The sequence below is a fragment of the Helianthus annuus genome, chromosome 11 (genome assembly GCF_002127325.2).
Source record: "Helianthus annuus cultivar XRQ/B chromosome 11, HanXRQr2.0-SUNRISE, whole genome shotgun sequence".
In the NCBI taxonomy this organism is placed as follows: domain Eukaryota; kingdom Viridiplantae; phylum Streptophyta; class Magnoliopsida; order Asterales; family Asteraceae; genus Helianthus; species Helianthus annuus.
In genome coordinates this window covers 147,206,092-147,212,125 of record NC_035443.2, presented here as the reverse complement: position 1 = coordinate 147,212,125, position 6,034 = coordinate 147,206,092, and positions in this window count along the sequence as shown.

Sequence of the window (6,034 nt, the reverse complement as noted above, 5' to 3'; positions counted from 1 at the left end):
CAGCAGCCTCAGCAACAGCCGCAAGCAGCCCATGCCCGAACCTTCAACATCAATGCCCGCCAGGCTCAGGCGGATAACAACGTGGTTAACGGTACGTTCCTTGTGAATGCTATTTATGCATCATGTATGTTTGATACTGGATCCGATAACTGCTTTGTGTCATTTGAATTCGAGAAGCTCCTTAGTCGTAAGCGCTCTAATCTATCCTCGTCATTCGAAGTCGAAGTTGCTACAGGAAGAACCATTGCCGTCAATTCAGTACTCCGTGATTGTACTCTCGAACTCAACAATCACATCTTCCCAATCGACCTTATTCCGATGCAACTTGGAAGTTTTGACGTCATAATAGGCATGGACTTTCTTCGTGAAAACCATGCTGAAGTTGTGTGCTTTGAAAAGATGATTCGATTCTCGCTCGCAAATGGTGATCTTCTGTGTGTGTACGGTGAAACAACGTCGAAAGGTCTCAAGCTTATGTCATGTATTCAAGCCAGCAAGTATCTCCGCAAGGAATACCGAGCCTTCTTGGCCAACATCGTAGTAGCGGAGAAGGGAAAGAAAAAGAAAGTTGAAGTCAAAGATGTTCCAGTGGTTCGTGAATTTCCTCAGGTGTTCCCGGATGATCTTCCTGGACTACCACCAAGTCGTGATATCGACTTTCGTATCGACCTCATTCCTGGAGCTAACCCTGTCGCCAAAGCCCCTTATCGACTCGCACCATCCGAAATGCGGGAACTCTCGAATCAACTCCAGGAATTACTCGAAAAAGGCTTTATTCGCCCGAGCACCTCTCCTTGGGGCGCGCCAGTCCTTTTCGTCAAAAAGAAGGACGGGTCGTTCCGGATGTGCATCAACTATCGGGAATTGAATAAGCTAACCATAAAGAACCGATACCCCTTGCCCCGAATTGACGATTTGTTTGATCAGCTACAAGGTGCAGCATGCTTCTCTAAGATCGATCTACGTTCAGGATATCATCAGCTACGGATTCAGGAGGAAGACATTCCTAAAACCGCTTTTCGAACCCGTTATAGCCATTACGAATTTGTTGTTATGCCCTTTGGTTTAACCAACGCACCCGCGGTTTTCATGGATCTGATGAATCGCGTGTGTAAGCCATACCTTGACCGTCTCGTCATCGTGTTCATCGACGATGTCTTGATTTATTCCAAATCGAAGGCCGAACACGCGCAACATCTACGTTTGGTTCTCGAGTTACTCCAGGGGAACCAACTCTATGCCAAGTTCTCCAAGTGCGAATTCTGGTTGGAGGAGGTTCAGTTTCTGGGTCACATAGTGAATAGTCGGGGTATCCATGTCGATCCTGCGAAGATTGAAGCCGTCAAAAGCTGGATTACGCCTAAGAACCCGTCTGAAGTTCGTTCTTTTCTCGGACTAGCGGGCTATTATCGATGGTTCATCGAAGGATTCTCCAAGATCGCTGTGCCGCTTACCGCTCTTACCCATAAGGACAAGCCTTTTGTGTGGGGAAACGCACAAGAGACTGCCTTTCAAACCCTCAAGCATATGTTGTGCAACGCACCGATTCTTACGCTGCCCGACGGAAGCGACAACTTCATTGTCTACTGTGATGCTTCTAACCTTGGTCTCGGCTGTGTTCTCATGCAGCGAGGCAAGGTTATAGCCTACGCATCTCGTCAGCTCAAGATCCACGAGAAGAACTATACAACCCATGACCTCGAGCTAGGCGCGGTTGTCTTTGCATTAAAGATTTGGCGACACTACCTGTATGGCACTAAGTGTACAATCTACACTGATCACAGGAGTTTACAACACATCTTTAACTAGAGAGAGCTTAATATGCGTCAACGCCGATGGGTAGAACTTCTCAACAATTATGACTGTGAGATTCGTTACCATCCAGGCAAGGCGAATGTGGTTGCTGACGCTCTCAGCAGAAAGAGTTACGTGCTCAGTACCCGAAATATCCAAGCGCAGCACAACCTCGAAACCCTTATCCGCGAAGCCCAACATGCTTGCTTTAACGAGCGTACATTGAAGAAAGAAAGGATCTATCACGATGGAGCTCAGTTAGTAAGCAAACCAGATGGGATATTCTATAATCTGGTCCGAATTTGGATCCCTAAGCGGACCGATTTGCGAAAGATTATCATGAACGAAGCCCACAAATCCCGGTATTCAATTCATCCCGGTGCAGACAAGATGTACCAGGATCTTCGTTATAAGTACTGGTGGCCGGGTATGAAACGGGATATCGCTCTCTACGTCGGAAGCTGTTTAACGTGTGCAAGAGTCAAGGCTGAACATCAAAGACCTTCTGGCTTACTCGAACAACTGCCGATACCTATATGGAAGTGGGAGAGTATAGCTATGGATTTCATAATGAAACTCCCGCCCACGCCATCAGGTCACGACAGTATTTGGGTCATAGTTGATCGTCTGATGAAGTCAGCCCACTTTTTGCCTATACGAGAGGACTACAAGGTGGAACGACTAGCCCAAATCTACACCGACGAGATCATTCGTAATCATGGTACGCCTCGTGACATCATTTCGGACCGCGACGCTCGGTTCACTTCGCGATTGTGGGAAACGTTTCAAGCGGCCCTTGGTACGTCGCTTAATCTGAGTACTGCATTCCACCCTCAAACCGACGGACAGACTGAAAGAACGATCCGTACTCTGGAAGACATGCTCCGAGCGTGTGTTATAGACTTTGGTGGTAGTTGGAACAAACACCTGCCATTGGTGGAATTCTCGTACAATAACAGCTATCATGCCAGCATCCAAATGGCACTTTTTGAGGCTTTGTATGGTAGAATATGTCGATCGCCTGTTGTGTGGCACGAGATCGGTCACTCGCAACTAACCGGTCCCGAGATTCTACAAGAAACGACTGACAAAATCCACCAGATAAGAGACAATTTGGTAAAAGATCGGAACAGACAGAAAAGTTACGCCGATAAAAGACGCAAGCCCCTTGAATTTGAAGTTGGTGACTACGTACTCCTAAAGGTATCACCTTGGAAGGGTGTAGTCCGATTCGGCAAGAAAGGGAAACTCGCGCCTCGATATGTTGGATCTTTTAGGATTCTGGAAAGAATCGGAAAGTTGCCTACAGACTCGAATTACCGGAGGAACTTAGTAACGTCCACCCGACTTTCCATGTCTCTAACCTCCGAAAATGCCTTGCTGATCATGATCTAATCGTACCACTCGACGATCTTCAGGTCAACAAAACGTTACACTTCGTGGAAAAGCCTGTTGAAATCATGGATCGCCAAACCAAGCAGCTCAGGCGCTCTCGCATCCCGATCGTGAAAGTCCGATGGGAAGGCAAACGAGGTGCGGAGTTCACTTGGGAACTCGAAAGCGACATGAAGGCCAAGTACCCGCGGTTGTTTAAATAAATAGATCTGAAGCATCAAATTGGTAAATCACGGTGTCGTGTAGCCTTCGAGCCAAATTTCGGGAAGAAATTCCCTAAACAAGGGGAGGCTGTAACACCCCATGTTTTCAAATGTAAAAGTCAAAGTCAAAGTCCAAGTTAACTTTGACTTTCTTTGACTGTAGATAGTCGATTTTGTGTTTTAGTTGTATTATGTGGAGTAAGTGTTGTAATCAGCAAGAATCGAAGTAATCGAATGTGTTTTAATGCGAACCGATCTACGACTGTGAATGATAGGAAGTAACAATGCGATAAAGTTAACCTAATCAGTAATCAAACCGATCTAACAATCAATCGAACTCGAGACTTGAATTATGCGAATTGTAGTATTGTTATACGTGTGTGTGTGCCTTATGTGTTACTTGTGCATGTTTACTTTATGTTTGGTGTGGTATTCAAGCAAATCAATCGAAAATCGAATCGAAACTCGAAAGGCAATCGAACTCAATCGAAACCAACATCGAAACGTGACTTAGCGAAGATTGTATGTTAGATATAGTGGTTGGGATTAAAAGTAATTTGACTAGGAACTCTATCGAAATCATATCATCGTACGTCGGAATCGAAACGTCGAAAATCGTCGCAAAATACTCGAAGTGCGTGGCGGATCGAACAGGAAACATCCTGATCGAACAGGCCAGCTGATCGGCTAGCACCTTGCCAGCCGATCGAGCAGCCCACTCGATCGGATCTCCCAGCCGATCGGCTGCCACTTTCCTCTTTTGGAAGCCTATAAACAGGGCTGTCATTGTCATACTTTCCATTTTTGGAAAGCTCTGACCGAACCAGCTATCTCCTTCACCTTTTCTCAGATTTCTCTCAATCCATAAGTTGTGAAGGATTGAAAGAAGGAATTTCCAACTTTCTTTCAACTCTTTTACACTCAATGTTTTCAAACCGGTAGAAACGGAGCTTGAACCGGCTAACTAATCATTCGAATAGTTAAAAAGGTTCAAGACTCAGATTCTATAAACAAGGTTCACCGATTTCGGATTAAACTGTAAACCGACATTCCAAACCGTTCAACCGGCCAGACTTGGGTGATTCCTGTTCGAGCCAAGGGAACAGGTGGGAACGAAGGTTATCATAGTTCAACACGTTGTCAAGACACCTTGAAAGAATGACAAATAAACAAACAGCCAAGTGTTAGACGAAAGGCAGACCAGGTCAGAAATGCTGGCCGAACGGCTAGGCTGTTCGAACAGCCCAGCCGATCGGACATACCAGCCGATCGACCGGGCCAGCCGATCGGCTAGCACAGGGTCCCACACACTTTCAAAATTTCATGAGGTATAGTATTGACGAAGTAGTGTTCGATTGAACATGTCACTCGATTGGTAAACATTACTGTTCGGATCATGAGATACTATGCTTCAACACTTAATCGTTTTCACAACTTGTTCGTAGTAGGGAATGCCAGCCGATCGAACAGACTATTCGATCGAGTGACATTCATGTTGAGGACTAACCCTGAAGCTCCTAGCCGATCGAGTGAGCTAGCCGATCGAGTGAACTAGCTGATCGAGCGAATCGCTCGATCGACTGACTTGAAAGGTAGGAACACTTCAGTGTTCTCAAATACTGCAACAAAAACTTCCAAAGTTCAAATCCTCTAACACAAACACACCAGAGGAAGAAACAATCCACTCGAATGGTCCAGCCGATCGAGCCAACCGACCGATCGAACAGGACTGTCCAATCGGATATACCAGCCGATCGAACAGGCCGTCCGATCGAACCTGCCGTTCGATCGACCAGCCTATTCGATCCATCCACACTTGTTTACTTTTCCGCGTTACTTATCGTTATGCTATCGAACTATTCAGGCTAATCTTACTCTCAGTGCTCCATTCAATCCACAATCAATCACTGTGAGTATACTCGATCCCTTTTTGCTTTTAGCACTTTTGGGTGTTACATACGTTACCTATCAAATCACAATCAAACACAAACTATTTGAACGCTGACCATTTGCATGTGCTACTTGACTAAATGAATGCTGTTTATTATGTTTACACGTGGAATGCTATCTACCTGCCTTAGCAACATAGTACTATAGTTTGGACTAAGCACCCGTTCACACGGGGGTTGTTAAGGACAAATACTTGCATGGATTACGGTGGTAATCATGTATTGCGAACTGTCTCGGACGGTCAACCCGCAGTCGTTGGTATCGATGGTCCCATGTCGATAATTAACATGCATCGTTTTCCTCTGTGTACGTGCCTGGTTATGCGTAAACTATTCGAACTCTATATGCTATTATCAAACTTGTATGCTCACCTTTACATTTTTTGTATTGACTTTATTTTAAACGTATGTGACAGGTGCTTAAGGTGTTAGCTTGCTAGGAAAGCGAGGCAATAATAAAGCTTTAGAGCCCATCTAGCAGTTGTAGGTCGTAGCCTACCTAGGGGTCTCTAGAAGCGAATAAACTCTAGCCATGGAGCCGTTGGAGTTGTTCGATCAAGCTTCTATGGCATTAGTTGTCTGTAGATCTTGTCCGGATGAGTCTTAATGACTCTGGGCAGTACTTTAAAACATTTGGTCTGTAATAAATTGAATCTGAGTTGTCGAAACAGTACTGCTTGTTTAGTTGTATTC